The sequence below is a fragment of the Oncorhynchus masou genome, chromosome 6, assembly GCF_036934945.1.
Source record: "Oncorhynchus masou masou isolate Uvic2021 chromosome 6, UVic_Omas_1.1, whole genome shotgun sequence".
In the NCBI taxonomy this organism is placed as follows: Eukaryota; Metazoa; Chordata; class Actinopteri; order Salmoniformes; family Salmonidae; genus Oncorhynchus; species Oncorhynchus masou.
This window is the reverse complement of record NC_088217.1, coordinates 16,525,418-16,542,751: the sequence shown is the minus strand read 5'-3', so window position 1 is coordinate 16,542,751 and position 17,334 is coordinate 16,525,418. Positions and strand designations below refer to the sequence as shown.

Here is a 17,334-nt window from a genome sequence, read left to right as displayed (position 1 = left end):
TTCCTTGCTTTAGCCCAGGCTAGACTACGTTCATGATTAATAGAAGACAGCTCAGAAGAAAACCATTGATTATCCCGGCCTTTAACCCTGAACCTGTGGAATGGGGCATGTTTGTTTACTATTTGGAAATTAACATCATGAAAGAATTTCCAGGCAGTTTCCAGATCAGGAATAAACTCAATCTTATTCCAGTCAAATAAAACAATTCACGAAAGAAAGTCTGCCCCTTAAAACTCTTAACATTTCTCTTACGAATAAAGTGTGGGTTTGTTTTAAAGGACCTTAGAATTTCTAACAGCAACAACAGCAGGTCACTTAAATCATAAAGAAAACACCAACCGCAGAATATTTATGTGGAACATTTGTCAATGTCAAATCAATCTGGGTAGATTTCTCTGGACATTTGAGATTTGGGCGGGTGGGGAAGTTAATCAACTGGGTTTGCAGAGGGGGGTCTATAGCAGCAAATCACAGTTATAGAGAGACCATTTAAAACCTCAAGATTCAAAGCAAGAAATTCCAACTGTTTCCAAATAGTTTCATACTTTGCCACATTTACAAGGAATTTAGACTTTACATATATGGCCACACACCCACCTTTCTTAGCCGATCAGTGCCTGGATACAGCCATATACCACAAACCCCCAAAGTGCCTTTTAGCTATTATAAACTGGTTACCAATGTAATTAGAGCAGTAAAAATACACGTTTTGTCATACCCGTGGTATACGGTATGATATACCACAGCTGTCAGCCAATCAACATTCAGGGCTCGAGCCACCCAGTTTATGGTCATTTCAGGTCAGTTCAGGGATCGAGCCACCCACTGTTATGCCAAAGGGATATTTCACTGTAAAACAAAGTTAAGAATTTACAGTAACTGTCAAAACACTACCTTCCTAAAGGATATTTTTCAGTTAAGTTGTTCTTATGGGTGTTATTTGACTTCACTGTTTGTATTTCTGTACAGTGCATCCTGATACATTTCCTGCCATTGTCTATGTCTGCCTCAGTCTGTTACAGTCTCTCTCTCTCTCTCTATGTCTGCCTCAGTCTGTTACAGTCTCTCTCTCTCTCTCTATGTCTGCCTCAGTCTGTTACAGTCTCTCTCTCTCTCTATGTCTGCCTCAGTCTGTTACAGTCTCTCTCTCTCTCTCTCTCTCTCTCTCTCTCTCTCCTCTCTATGTCTGCCTCAGTCTGTTACAGTCTCTCTCTCTCTCTCTCTCTCTATGTCTGCCTCAGTCTGTTACAGTCTCTCTCTCTCTCTATGTCTGCCTCAGTCTGTTACAGTCTCTCTCTCTGTTACAGTCTCTCTCTCTCTCTATGTCTGCCTCAGTCTGTTACAGTCTCTCTCTCTCTCTCTCTCTCTCTATGTCTGCCTCAGTCTGTTACAGTCTCTCTCTCTCTCTCTCTCTCTCTCTATGTCTGCCTCAGTCTGTTACAGTCTCTCTCTCTCTCTCTCTATGTCTGCCTCTCTCTCTCTCTCTCTCTCTCTATGTCTGCCTCAGTCTGTTACAGTCTCTCTCTCTCTCTATGTCTGCCTCAGTCTGTTACTCTCTCTCTCTCTCTCTCTATGTCTGCCTCAGTCTGTTACAGTCTCTCTCTCTCTCTCTCTCTCTCTATGTCTGCCTCAGTCTGTTACAGTCTCTCTCTCTCTCTATGTCTGCCTCAGTCTGTTACAGTCTCTGTCTCTCTCTCTCTCTATGTCTGCCTCAGTCTGTTACAGTCTCTCTCTCTCTCTCTCTCTCTATGTCTGCCTCAGTCTGTTACAGTCTCTCTCTCTCTCTCTCTCTCTCTCTCTCTCTCTATTCTGCCTCAGTCTGTTACAGTCTCTCTCTCTCTCTCTCTCTCTCTCTCTATGTCTGCCTCAGTCTGTTACAGTCTCTCTCTCTCTCTCTCTCTCTCTCTCATGTCTGCCTCAGTCTGTTACAGTCTCTCTCTCTCTCTCTCTCTCTTTCTGCCTCAGTCTGTTACAGTCTCTCTCTCTCTCTCTCTCTCTCTCTCTCTCTCTCTCTCTCTCTATGTCTGCCTCAGTCTGTTACAGTCTCTCTCTCTCTCTCTCTCTCTCATGTCTCAGCTCTCTCTCTCTCTCTCTCATTCTCTCTCTCTCTATGTCTGCCTCAGTCTGTTACTGTCTGTCTCTCTGCCTCAGTCTCTCTCTCTCTCTCTCTATGTCTGCCTCAGTCTGTTACAGTCTCTCTCTCTCTCGCTCTCTCTCTCTGTTACAGTCTCTCTCTATGTCATTCTCTGTCTTACTGTTACAGTCTGTCTCTCTCTCTATGTCTGCCTCAGTCTGTTACTCTCTCTCTCTCTCATGTCTGTCTCAGTCTGTTCAGTCTCTCTCTCTCTCTCTCTCTCTATGTCTGCCTCAGGCTGTTACAGTCTCTCTCTCTCTCTCTCTCTCTCTCTCTATGTCTGCTTCAGTCTGTTCTCTCGCTCTCTCTCTCTCTCTCTCTCTATGTCTGCCTCACTGTTGTCTCTCTCTCTCTCTCTGTTACTCTCTCTCTCTCTCTCTCATGTCTGCCTCAGGCTGTTACAGTCTCTCTCTCTCTCTCTCTCTCTCTCTCTCTCTCATTCTCTGTCTTACTGTCTGTCTCTCTCTCTCTCTCTCTCTCATTCTGCCTCAGGCTGTTACAGTCTCTCTCTCTCTCTCTCTCTCTCTCTCTCTCTCTCTCTCTCTCTCATTCTGTCTTACTGTCTGTCTCTCTCTCTCTGTCTGCCTCAGTCTGTCTCTCTCTCTCTCTCTCTCTCTCTCTCTCTGTCTTATCTCTCTCTCAGTCTGTCTGTCTCTCTCTCTCTATGTCTCTCTCTGTTCTCTCTCTCTCTCATTCTGCCTCAGGCTGTTACAGTCTCTCTCTCTCTATGTCTCTCTCTGTTCTCTCTCTCTCTCTCTCTCTCTCATTCTGCCTCAGGCTGTTACAGTCTCTCTCTCTCTCTCTCATTCATTCTGTCTTACTGTCTGTCTCTCGCTCTTTCCCTCTCTCTCTGTCTCACTCTCTATATCTCAATTCAATTAAATTTGCTTTATTGGCATGATGTAACAATGTACATATAGCCAAAGCTTACTTTGGATATTTACAATATTAAGATAATAAGAATCAAAATTGTCAACAGTAACAACAATAACCAAGGGTCAAAATAACCATACCTTGAACAATACCAATAAGCATAGAGGACATGTGCAGGTTGATTGGTCTGTCAGACACTGTCCCTCATCTTATGGCAGGCAGCAATGTAGTGCGCTGCCAACCCACAGCTCTCTTCGTCCTCCCCCAACAGGACGGGTATTCGATTCTCATCAGAGAGGTCTTTGAACCCTTAAATAAGGGTTTCAAATTTGGGGAAGTGACACTAATTGTTTTATATTTTTTACATTTTGTCAGGAAATGCAGCTCTGTCTCAGGTTCTGCTGGGGTACAGTGGTTGCACAGCCTTTCCTCTACAGGGAGCCAGGTTTTCCTGTCTACCCTTCTCAATGGCAAGGCTGTGCTCACTGAGCCTTTGTTTTTCTAAGGTTTTGATCAGTAACCATGGTCAAATAGTTAGCCAGTGTAATGTCGATTTAGGGCCGGATAGCACAGCCTTTTGCTTTGTGCTTGTGATTGTTTCCCAAAAAGCAATGTAGTTTTGTTTTGACTGTGTTGTAAATGATTTTATTCTGATTGATTGGATGTTCTGGTCCTGAGGCTTCAGTTTGTTAGTAGAACAGGTTTGTGAACTCAGCCCCAGGACCAGCTGGATGAGGGGACTCTTTTCTTTGCTCAGCTCTTGGCATTGCAGGGCTTGGTAATGATATGATAATGATACTGTATATGGTATGGTAATGATCTCTCTCTCTCTTTCTTTCTCTGTTTCTCTCTCTCTTTTTTGAGCGAGAGAGAGAGAGAGAGAGAGAGAACTTCATTATCTAGCACGGATCTGAACTCACATCCACTCACTCCGCCCTGTACCGGGTTCGGCTATGAGATTGACCTGCTGACTGTGTTGGACCTAGCCCTGAATGACCTAACCTAATACTGGTAAGCCAAAATACTTTTACTGTTACAGTATGTTTCAGGTGGGTACTACTTGTGTTTCTCATGGGTTTATCTATGTTATTAAAGATGGGCTGACAAGATAATCAGATGTCACGTTACTTACTTTACTTGCCACTTTACTTCAACTTGAATTACACTGTACTTAACTTGACATGCTCAAGTCAGAGAGTAAGGACATTGGGTGACAAGTTTGCAGATGAGGAGACGTGTTGTTGTTGTGTTTATTTAAGCTGGAAAAGTTAGGCTTTATTGATTCATCATCGTTTTCATCTTGTTTGTTTGATTCAAGCTCCCTGAATTCTGACATCACCAGCAAATGTTCATGTGCCTCTCGTTGTGAGCATTTTGACATCACCAGCAAATGTTCATGTGCCTCTCAATGTGAGCATTTTGACATCACCAGCAAATGTTCATGTGCCTCTCAATGTGCACATTCTGGTGCATGAATGGCTTTGGCTTGGTTTTTCCTCTCTTTGCATTGCATCCCACACTTGTGTTGTTGTTAGTGCTAAATAATACCACACAACATATACAAAAAACACAAAGGTGTTCAGAGGAAAAGATCATCATTGTTTTTCCTTCCTTTTTCCGACTTGGCACAGGGAGAGGGAAGAAAATTGCAAACAGACCCACCCACCCCTAGGAGTGAGTCCACTCAGAACTAGGAAACATAAAACACCAGTGTCAGGGAGTGTGTGTGTGTGTGTTAGAGAGAGAGAGAAACAGAAAGAGTGAGACACACAGAAAAAAAGAGAGTACACAGGGTAAGGGGAATTTTCCTCATGGGCCAATTTGTTTTGATAACTCTGATGTGCTCCTTTGCCCCATGCATTAGTAAAGCTTGCAGAGTGAGAGGGGAGAGAGCGATAGCTAGAGGCATAGAGAGTGAATTGGGCTGCTTTCATAATCCGGCCAATGTCTTTCCATGTGTCTCATAGCCCTGATCACTGCCCTCCAGGTCCCTAATAAGCAGGGAAAATTAACACATCAACTAAATGTCCATATCATTTCTCGTCTCATCCCCTTCCTGTATATTGGCAAAGTCTTCTTGTTCCTTTAAAAAAATCTTTATGACAGTCATATTACAATTTGAAATTGTAACAGTAATGACACAAAACAGTAATGAAACCAAAGTGTTCTTAGTTGTATAGCTACAAAAGCTGTCCTAGTTGAATAAGATGAACATTTGTGTACTTTACAACTGATAGTAATTCTATGGTGTGGGTCAATCTCAGGTAACCAAACAAAAATTGAAAATATAAATTAATCTTAAATGGGATAAAACGCCATCAACAATACAGGAATAGAGTGCAGAGCATTTCCAGCTCTTGATTTGATTTTTTTCCCACTTGATTTTACAGTGCACCATACATAAATCATTTTTGATAAAAACACATGATTGAATGATTGGCTTAGCCTTTTGCTCGCTCTCTCACCCAAAACACAAGAGTTCCTCTCTATTTTTACACTCCCCAGGACTACTCCATATATAGACCTATGTCTTTGTGGTCTGTTGAGCTCCTAAATCCTACGTTTTATGTCCTTTTTGACAATGATGGTCCATAATGATGACATTCACAGGTTATTTTGCTCTGACTTGGAGGTGACGAACTCAAATTACAGTCCAAGGAGTTGTTGTTGGTTTGAACTCAGACCTGGAGAGTGGAAAGATCTTTGCATAGAGGTTTGGACTGATGTCATCTATACCAAAATACATTAGAGGCAGCCAGAAAACATTAACTGAAGAAGACAGAAAAATTCATATTGTAGATGTACACCATTTGATACATCAAATAAAATGTTATTGGTCACATATTTAGCAGATGTTATTGCAGGTGTAGCGAAATGCTTGATATGCTCACTTCTCGCTGATGAAGCTATACGAGACATACAGTAGATTAGAATGTATCGCATATAACAAACCAATGCAGTACTTCCATAACAGAAATGGTCACTCATTCCAGATCAAGTCTTCCAGAGTTACAGAAAACAGCATACATTCATGAAACAGTGATGTTTCACAAAAATTCCTCGGTACATACTTATGAAAAGTAAAACTTGATAACGTTTGCGTATTAACGACTATGATTGCACTCAGGTTCACCATGTGTTATGCTTCTTGGACCTATGGTATGACTTCTCAGAATATAAAATTCATTTCAATTCAATCAAATAAAATCAATCAAATTTTTGTGGAACAAAAACTCTCCCTGTGAAATGCCAGACTTGGCAATCGGCCTCCATTTTAATGACATATGGCCTGTGATAAATATGGTTTCTGTCCCAGTGATAAATCATCAAAAAGTTTAATCTGTGGAGGTCAAGATTTCAAAAGGTCACTGTCAGCCAGAAGTAGCCTACTGAGACATAACTCTCTGGGACAATAGTTGACTCTCAGTCTTAGTATTGCAGTGACCAGGACCACAGGTCAAATTCAGAGAGGGAAGTGAGGGCATTATGGGTCTGATGGATCATTAACAATATTACAAATGTGAAGGTCAATACCGTAACAATGTGTGAATGTCAATACCGTAACAATGTGTGAAGGTCAATACCGTAACAATGTGTGAAGGTCAATACCGTAACAATGTGTGAAGGTCAATACCGTAACCATGTGTGAATGTCAATACCGTAACCATGTGTGAATGTCAATACCGTAACCATGTGTGAATGTCAATACCGTAACCATGTGTGAAGGTCAATACCGTAACCATGTGTGAAGGTCAATACCGTAACCATGTGTGAAGGTCAATACCGTAACCATGTGTGAAAGTCAACAATGTGTGAAGGTCAATACCGTAACAATGTGTGAAGGTCAATACCGTAACAATGTGTGAATGTCAATACCGTAACAATGTGTGAATGTCAATACCGTAACAATGTGTGAATGTCAATACCGTAACAATGTGTGAAGGTCAATACCGTAACAATGCTAACAGCAAGAAAAAGTGAGGTAAAATTCCATATTGAACATGTAAAATGACAAGATGGGTCTTCGTTTGGCTCTATACTCCATGTTTGGATTTGAAATGATACAATGACTGAGGTTAAAGTTCAGACTGTTAGCTTGAATCAGGGGAACCGTTTAGAAATTACAGCACTTTTTGTATGTCATCCCCCAATATTAGGGGAGCAACAAAATCGGGACGAATTCACTTAATGTGTATTAAAGTAGTAAAAAGCTAAGTATTTGGCCCCATATTCATAGCATACAATGACTACATCAAGCGTGTGACTGCAAATTTGTTGCAAACATTTGCTGTTTCTTTTGGTTGTATTTTAGATTATTTTGTACCCAATAGAAATGAATGGTAATGAATCTATTGTGTTATTTTGGAGTCACTTTTACTGTAAATAAGAATATAATATGTTTCTAAACACTTAATATGGATGCTACCATGATTATGGATAGTCCTGAAAGAATCGTGAATTATTTTTATTTTTTATTTTTTTCACCTTTATTTAACCAGGTAGGCTAGTTGAGAACAAGTTCTCATTTGCAACTGCGACCTGGCCAAGATAAAGCTTAGCAGTGTGAACAGACAACACAGAGTTACACATGGAGTAAACAATTAACAAGTCAATAACACAGTACAAAAAAGGCGAGTCTATATACATTGTGTGCAAAAGGCATGAGGAGGTAGGCGAATAATTACAATTTTGCAGATTAGCACTAGAGTGATAAATGAGCAGATGGTCGTGTACAGGTAGAGATACTGGTGTGCAAAAGAGCAGAAAAGTAAATAAATAAAAACAGTGTGGGGATGAGGTAGGTGAAAATGGGTGGGTTATTTACCAATAGACTATGTACAGCTGCAGCGATCGGTTAGCTGCTCAGATAGCACATGTTTGAAGTTGGTGAGGGAGATAAAAGTCTCCAACTTCAGGGATTTTTGCAATTCGTTCCAGTCACAGGCAGCAGAGTACTGGAACGAAAGGCGGCCAAATGAGGTGTTGGCTTTAGGGATGATCAGTGAGATACACCTGCTGGAGCGCGTGCTACGGATGGGTGTTGCCATCGTGACCAGTGAACTGAGATAAGGCGGAGCTTTACCTAGCATGGATTTGTAGATGACCTGGAGCCAGTGGGTCTGGCGACGAATATGTAGCGAGGGCCAGCCGACTAGAGCATACAAGTCGCAGTGGTGGGTGGTATAAGGTGCTTTAGTGACAAAACGGATGGCACTGTGATAAACTGCATCCAGTTTGCTGAGTAGAGTGTTGGAGGCAATTTTGTAGATGACGTCGCCGAAGTCGAGGATCGGTAGGATAGTCAGTTTTACTAGGGTAAGTTTGGCGGCGTGAGTGAAGGAGGCTTTGTTGCGGAATAGAAAGCCGACTCTTGATTTGATTTTCGATTGGAGATGTTTGATATGAGTCTGGAAGGAGAGTTTACAGTCTATGATGAGTGATAAAGTTACAGACACAGAAATATCATACCCCCAAGACATTCTAACCTCTCACCATTACAATAACAGGGGAGGTTAGCATTTTATATCATACCCCCAAGACATTCTAACCTCTCACCATTACAATAACAGGGGAGGTTAGCATTTTACATCATACACCCAAGACATGCTAACCTCTCACCATTACAATAACAGGGGAGGTTAGCATGTTATATCATACCCCCAAGACGTGCTAACCTCTCACCATTACAATAACAGGGGAGGTTAGCATTTTATATCATACCCCCAAGACATGCTAACCTCTCACCATTACAATAACAGGGGAGGTTAGCATTTTATATCATACACCCAAGACATGCTAACCTCTCACCATTACAATAACAGGGGAGGTTAGCATTTTACATCATACACCCAAGACATGCTAACCTCTCACCATTACAATAACAGGGGAGGTTAGCATGTTATATCATACCCCCAAGACGTGCTAACCTCTCACCATTACAATAACAGGGGAGGTTAGCATTTTATATCATACCCCAAGACATGCTAACCTCTCACCATTACAATAACAGGGGAGGTTAGCATTTTATATCATACACCCAAGACATGCTAACCTCTCACCATTACAATAACAGGGGAGGTTAGCATTTTACATCATACACCCAAGACATTCTAACCTATCACCATTACAATAACAGGGGAGGTTAGCATTTTACATCATACACCCAAGACATGCTAACCTCTCACCATTACAATAACAGGGGAGGTTAGCATTTTACATCATACACCCAAGACATGCTAACCTCTCACCATTACAATAACAGGGGAGGTTAGCATTTTACATCATACACCCAAGACATTCTAACCTATCACCATTACAATAACAGGGAGGTTAGCATTTTACATCATACACCCAAGACATGCTAACCTCTCACCATTACAATAACAGGGGAGGTTAGCATTTTATATCATACACCCAAGACATGCTAACCTCTCACCATTACAATAACAGGGGAGGTTAGCATTTTACATCATACACCCAAGACATTCTAACCTATCACCATTACAATAACAGGGGAGGTTAGCATTTTATCATCATACACCATTACAATAACAAGACATGCTAACCTCTCACCATTACAATAACAGGGGAGGTTAGCATTTTATATCATACACCCAAGACATGCTAACCTCTCACCATTACAATAACAGGGAGGTTAGCATTTTATATCATACACCCAAGACATGCTAACCTCTCACCATTACAATAACAGGGGAGGTTAGCATTTTACATCTACACCCAAGACATGCTAACCTCTCACCATTACAATAACAGGGGAGGTTAGCATTTTACATCATACACCCAAGACATTCTAACCTATCACCATTACAATAACAGGGGAGGTTAGCATTTTACATCATACACCCAAGACATGCTAACCTCTCACCATTACAATAACAGGGGAGGTTAGCATTTTATATCATACACCCAAGACATTCTAACCTCTCACCATTACAATAACAGGGGAGGTTAGCATTTTATATCATACACCCCAGGACATTTTAAGATCATTCTATATTCTGATTGGTATAGTCGAAATTCATCCTTCCAAGGTGTAGGTCCTTCACCTTCACATTGAAATTCTATGCTAATTTTGTTAGGTTCTCTAAGGTTGGCTTAGTTCTGTAGGTGGTCTTTGTCCTTTCAATGTGGGGACCTCAAGTCCCCACGTCCTTGGAACAGCTTATTATCTGAGCCCTTTTAACATAAGACTGTCGATCTAATGTACTCGGAACAGAAAGTTACATTTTCGTCAAGAGCTTTATATAGGAGGGAAGAGAAGGGCGTGTTTCATAGTTTATAACCAATGTCAGTTCACATGGGCAGGGCCACTGGGTTGAGCATAGTTCACTCATGAAACCCCAATTCTCTAATTTGGAAGCTAAAATTTAATTTAATCTTTTCACAAATAGTTTCATATTTAAAAATGTAAATTGCACAACAATTCCATGTGAATCTGATAACTAGAATGCGTAGACTTTCCAAGATACAGTTTATGTGGTCCTATCATCAGTAATAATGTCTCAGACGCCAACTGATCTGGCATCATATTCATTTCGTACCAACGCATATTTTCAGCTGGTTGGATTATCTAAATATGGTTCCGTTCCCATCTTTTGAGGTTACCAGACTCTCTCTCAATGTTAACCAAGGGATTTTCATTAGTCACAAGGGTAGAGTAGAGAGAAGAAAAAGGGGAAGGCATTTATGGGGGTCATAAACCTCCCCCACTCAGGCCAACGTAATGACAGTACCAACACATTAAGTGTGTTGGTCCTGTGTTACCATTTAATTAGCTAGTAAATAAATAATTTACCAATTTGTGTAATACTTTGCTCTGGTTTTTGCAGATGCAATGAGGATATGACTGTTCAGAATGATGATATGATACAATGTTATGATGAATAAATTGACTGTTTTTAGATGTGATAGGTAAAGACCTTTAGAGTTTAATTCGGAAGATGGTAACTCTTTAAAGAACCGCTCTCGTGGTGCACCAGAACCTAGTTAATTAATTGTTACATGATTGATTTAATCGGGTCACAATTAAACATAGTTGATTAGATAAATAACAGCCATCAGATTAATGTTAAAGTCAACTCACGACACTGCCTTGCCATTGGAAAAGATTCCCAGTTCCACTCAGTGACACAGCAGTCATTACTCAGAGGCCGTGATGACACACAGTGGCACGGGAGACGTGTTGGACATGGTTCGCCGCACTCGCACGCTGTTCTGATCAGAGTGCCCACACACATACAAAATGCACGCACACTCACAGAGAGAGACAGATAGACTGACAGGTTTTGCCGTTGGTTGATATTTTGGGACGGGGGTGCTCTGCTCATACCGGAGTGATAAAGGCCTAGTGCACTAATTTGGAGGAGACCCCCCCCAAAAGAAAACAAATAATTAAGTAGTGATTTATCAGGGGGTGCTCCCCTACTTCCAGAACTTAACAGAACAGAGAAAAATAGAATAGACAGAGAGAGACAGATAGATATGTAGATGGAGGGTGGTGAACACAGCCTGTGCCTCTCAATGCGAGTATGGCCACCCAGGGATAGAATTTACCGTATACCCATTATATGGTTCCTACAACCTAGCCTATGTATGAAAGTTTACAACGTGCACAGATCAGTAATCAGGGTAACAGACATTGACACATTCAATACCGCCATGAACAATCTTGCATGCATCTATCTACGTAGCTGATCTAGGGTGTAATCATTAGTCCAATAGTTGTAAACAAGAGTATTTATTGGACAAATTCAGGTATGATTATCCCCATTTTGTTCCGTTTGCTTCCGTTTAAGAAACGTTTTCAACAGAATCAGCGGCATGAATACACGCAAACATAGTTCCCTTTCATAGCAGCTAGATACAAACATAGTTCCCTTTCATAGCAGCCAGATACAAACACAGTTCCCTTTCATTGCAGCCAGATACAAACATAGTTCCCTTTCATTGCAGCCAGATACAAACATAGTTCCCTTTCATAGCAGCCAGATACAAACATAGTTCCCTTTCATAGCAGCCAGATCGTTGTATAATTCCTTCTCACATCTATGCAATCTCCTCCTCTCACCTTTTCCCTTTGCTTGTGGACTTCAGTGCACAAAACATCAGCTGTCTGTGAGCAGGTAAAAATAACCTTTCCAAGCCAAACCTTCATATCATAACCTCTACACACAGACTACATCATTGTCACCATATTAGCTAACATCAAGTCAACAACATAGCTACTAGAACTAACTCATTAGAACCCGCTTCAATCATGCTGTACAGTGTACAGTTAGCAAGCAGTTTAGCAGTTACACCGGTGGGCCCCGGTGGCAATAAATGAATAAATTAGTGTTGGATAGTCATAGCCAGCTAGGTAACATAGCATCCCTCTCTGTTTGAGCCGGATGTTTGAGTAGGCTAAACTAACTAGCTAGCTGCATTTGCTAGCTAAGTAAGTGAAAGTCAAATTAAAATTCAAATGTCAATTTTGCTAGCTCTCTTTCTCTTGCCTCTTGTTAAAAACTGTTCAACTATTGTCTTTCTCTCTTTGAGTCAACTACTCACCATGTGTTATGCACTGCAGTACTAGCTGTAGCTTATGCTTTCAGCACGATACTAAACAAAAATATAAAGGCAACATATAAAGTGTTGGTCCCATGTTTCATGAGCTGAAATTTAAAGATCCCAGAAATGTTCCATGTCCACAAATTTGTTTATATCCCTGCTAGTGAGCATTTCTCCTTTGCCAAGACAATCCACCCACCTGATAGGTGTGGCATATCAAGAAGCTGATTAAACAGAAGGATCATTACACAGGTACACCTTGTGCTGGGGACAAAAAAAGGTCACTCTAAAATGTGCAGTTTTGTAACGCAACACAATGCCACAGATGTCTCAATTTTTGAGGGGGTGTGCAATTGGCATGTTGACTACAGTAATGTCCACCAAAGCTGTTGCCAGAGAATTGAATGTTAATTTCTCTACTATAAGCTGCCTCCAACATCGTATTAGATAATAATACAGTACATCTAACCGGCCTCACAACCGCAGACCACGTGTAACCACGCCAGCCAAGGACCTCCTCATCTGGCTTCACCTGCGGGATTGTCTGAGACCAGCCATCCGGACGGCTGATGAAACTGGGGAGTATTTCTGTCTGTAATAAAGTCCTTATGTGGGGAAAAACTCATTCTGATCGGCTGGTCCTGGGTCCACAGTGGGTGAGCCTGGCTCTCAAGTGAGCCTGGCTCTCAGTGGGTGAGCCTGGCTCTCAGATGCATATGCCCTCCCAGGCCCACCTATGGCTGCACCCCTGCCCAGTTATGTGAAATCCGTAGATTAAGTGCCAAATTATTTTTTTCAATTGACTAATTTCCTTATATGAACTGTAACTACAGAGTACTGTTGAGGCTACTGTAGACCGTCATTTTAAAAAAGTGTGTTTTAATCAATTATTTGGGGATGTGAATATATTTAGTATAGTTTTATCTAAAAAGGATAACTTTTTTAACGTTTCTCTATTTTTATTTTTAGGAAATTCGCTGAGGATAATGGTCTTCCCCTTCCTCCTCTGAGGAGCCTCCATTGTTCCACAGTCACAGCTCTCACAATCCTGGTCATTCTCGGTCAGATCAGCAGCCACTCCTTAGCTCTGTCCCGAAGAAACCAAATCCACCCTGTTTACAAAATATGCTGTTGGGCCGGTGCATGGAGATAACTCTAACATTATTTGGGACGATCCACTTCAAGGGTCAAATAGGGGGATTATTGCTTGACGACTCATTATTAATTTAATTCCACTGCTCTATCTATCTCTACATACATCCAGTCTGAGACGGCCATTGTAGAAGTCCTTTCTGCTGATGTCAACGTTTGGGGCATTGTACAAAACAAGTCATCAGCGATTGGATCGTCTCTAACCAATCTAACCAATTACTATTTCCGAAACACCGCTTTAGGCTCTAGCCCAACCCATCAGTTTCTGTGATCAGTCAAAACGGTTTGAATGTGTTCGCATTCAAGAAGTTTTCAGGGAGGGAATCAAATCTACTCATCATGGAGAAGAAACGTGTGTGGCGTTTAGCCGGAGAGATGTGGAAGGGTAGCCAGGCAAGGGGGAGTAAACCAGATACCAAGACTCAAATTAGATCAGTTCATCTTTTGGGATCATGTCACCCAGTCTGGCACCATTTACACTTCGTCTCTCCTAAATTCATCTGAAGGGAAATTACAATTACTAAAAACAAAGTGATATCAACGAGTTTATCAAAACCAGAATACAACACAGCTAGTGTCTCTCTGGTCTTCTTGGCAAGGGTGTTCAGCCCTAAATCATGAGTTTGACTGTGGCCCCAATCCTAATTTAGGATATGTGCTTGTCATTGCCATAGAAAGTAGTTTGGGGTGGGGGAGTTTTTGCCCGAGCTGTAGACTGCTTTATTGGTCTGCTCATACCAGACTATTAAAGGCCCAGTGCACAACTTTGCGATTTTTTTTTACAATACTTTCAGAAAGTATTCAGACCCCTTGACTTTTTCAACATTTTGTTACGTTACAGCCTTATTCTAAAATGGATTAAATAAATAAAAATCTTCAGCAGTCTACACATGATACCCAATAATGACTAAGTGAAAACAGGTTTTTAGAAATGTATGCAAATGTATAACAAATAAAAAAGGGAAATACCTTATTTACATAAGTATTCAGACCCTTTGTTATAAGACTCGAAATTGAGCTCAGGTGCATCTTGTTCCATTGATCATGCTTGAGATGTTTCTTCAAGTTGATTGGAGTCCACCTGTGGTAAATTCAATAGATTGGACATGATTTGGAAAGGCAGATGCCTGTCTAAATAAGGTTCCACAGTTGACAGCGTATGTCAGAAGTAATTGTCCATAGAACTCAGAGACTGTGTTGAGGTACAGATCTGGGCGAGGGTAGCAAAACATTTCTGCAGCATTGAAGGTCCACAAGAACACAGGGGCCTCCATCATTATTAAATGGAAGAATTTTGGAACCACCAAGACTCTTTCAAGAGCTGACCACCAAACAGAGCAATCGGTGGGAGAAAGGCCTTGGTCAGGGAGGTGACCAAGAACCTGATGGTCATTTTGACAGAGCTCTAGGGTTCCTCTGTGGAGATGGGAGAACCTTCCAGAAAGACAACCATCTCTGCAGAACTCCACCAATCAGGCCTTTATGGTAGTGTCCAGAATGAAGCCACTCCACAGTAAAAAGGCGCATGACAGCCCGTTTGGAGTTTGACAAAAGGCACCTAAAGACTATTAGACCATGAGAAACAAGATTCTCTGGTCTGATGAAACCAAGATTGAACTCTTTGGCCTGAATGCCAAGTGTCACATCTGGAGGAAACCTGGCATCATCCCTACGGTGAAGCATGGTGGTGCAGCATCATGTTCTGGGGATGTTTTTCAGCAGCAGGGACTGGGAGACTAGTCAGGATCAAGGCAAAGATGAACAGAGCAAAGTACAGAGAGATCCTTGATGAAAACCTGCTCCAGAGCTGTCAGGTCTTCAGACTGAGGCGATAGTTCACCTTCCAACAGGACAACGACCCTAAGCACACAGCTAAGACAACGCAGTAATAGCATCTGGACAAGTCTCTGAATGTCCATGAGTGGCCAAGCCAGAGCCTGGACTTGAACCCGATTTAACATTTTCTGAGAGACCTGAAAATAGCTGCGCTATTTCAACCTGACAGAGCTTCTGTTTTTGTGTATAAACTCGAAATCCTCTTCATCAACACAATACACCACATCCTTGATACAGCCTATTCGTTATTATCGTAATGCAATCTCTCGATTGAGTGTGTGCATGTGCGTGTGTGTACGTGTGAGACAGAGTGCCAGTGTGTTTGCTTGAATGTGCTGTTTCTGTATCACGTACATGTGTGTGTTTAGAGTGAGCTGATTCAGTGTCAGGGTGTGGACATGAGTCAGACAGGTCGATCAGTATGATAAAATGGGCGCGCGCACTCTCGGACAAACGAGCGAAGTATCGTAATGGGTTCAGCAGGTGGAGCCCTGATTCAGTAAACTGGTTCAGTTTACTGTTCCTGAAATGAGATGAACGTGAGATTGACAGATCTGCTCAAAAACAGCTCCGCTTCAAGTTAGCTTCAACAATGTATAGTTAGACAGATGAAGTCAACAAGTCTCGCTTACTTTTTAGTCTTGTCTTCAATTATAGACGCGCATCGCTGAGGCGTGTGTCAGTGTATGTGTGAGAGAGAAGTTAACCATATTTTTCATTAGCCTGTATCAACAACGTTTTTGTCAAGTGTGCTGTTGGACCATTCAAGAGGAACACATGAATCGCAAAATTGGTGCACGTGTTCCTCACTTCTTGCATTTTATTCGCTAATTAATATCAGTGTGGAAGACTTCATTTGTCAAGATGGTAGGAAACGGATCGCAAATGTGTCAAATAGCCTAGTGACTGAGGTAGGTTACTTATTATTCTGTCCACTCTTGTATTTTGTACAATTTGAATTTGCAATATCATCTTGAATCCTTGGTTTACATTTTAATGGAAGAATTGTGGCGATGTTTTAGCGCGTGTGAAATGTCAACGAGCTTTTTCATTTACACACGTTGTTGATACTGCATCTATACCTGTTGCGTTGTCTTGTGCTTCAGAATTAACTCGAAAGTGATGATGCATCTAAAGGATGCACCTCAATACGCGCTCAGTGCTGAATGTTGTAAAATTCATGATTGTTTTTCCTCACATAACAGATGGACATATAGAATCTGGAACTGAAATAGAGACAGATGGACCTGAAATAGGTTTTTCGACAGTGACAGGTAGGATTCCATATTTTACCAATATCAAGGTATAGAGAGAGAGAGAGAGAGAGAGAGGAACAAAACTGGACAAATGAGAGTATTACACACACACAGACAATAGGCGGGATGAGGTCGTAGTGTGAGGAAATAGTTACACAGTTTCACATGAGCCATGCCAGAGGAATTGACACCACAATTCCAAATCTCGTTCTCTTCCTCTCTTTCTCCATCCCTCTCAGATAACCAACTTAATTCACTGTGTGTGTGTGTGTGGTGTGTGTTTGTTTGTCTGCATTTGTGTGTTGATGAGATTTTTAAAAAATGATCTAAACAGTGTGACATTGTATTAGTATCACTTTACCTGAAATGTCATTGTGAGGGTTACAGGTTAGTCAAGGTCATTTGTATTGGGGGTGGTTTCGGGGACACAGATTAAGCCCTGTCCTGGATAAAAGAGCATACTCAATGGGGCATCTCCATTGAAATAGCTTTTAAGCCCAGGATTGTCTGGAA

General features: G+C 41.4%; 1 protein-coding gene across 3 annotated transcripts in view; it reads left to right on the top strand.

Moving 5' to 3' along the window:
- Window positions 1–3,928: 3,928 nt before the first annotated feature.
- Window positions 3,929–17,334, top strand: part of LOC135541421 (histone deacetylase 7-like) — a 97,488-nt gene continuing 84,082 nt past the window's right edge. The window contains exons 1-2 of one of the 3 annotated variants that reach the window (XM_064967658.1): window positions 3,929–4,018; window positions 16,771–16,839. The gene's annotated coding sequence lies outside the window, so the exon portion shown is untranslated. Of the gene's footprint in view, window positions 4,019–16,111; window positions 16,477–16,770; window positions 16,840–17,334 lie in introns of those variants that run through there. The other 2 variants (XM_064967657.1, XM_064967659.1) reach the window with 2 other exon arrangements.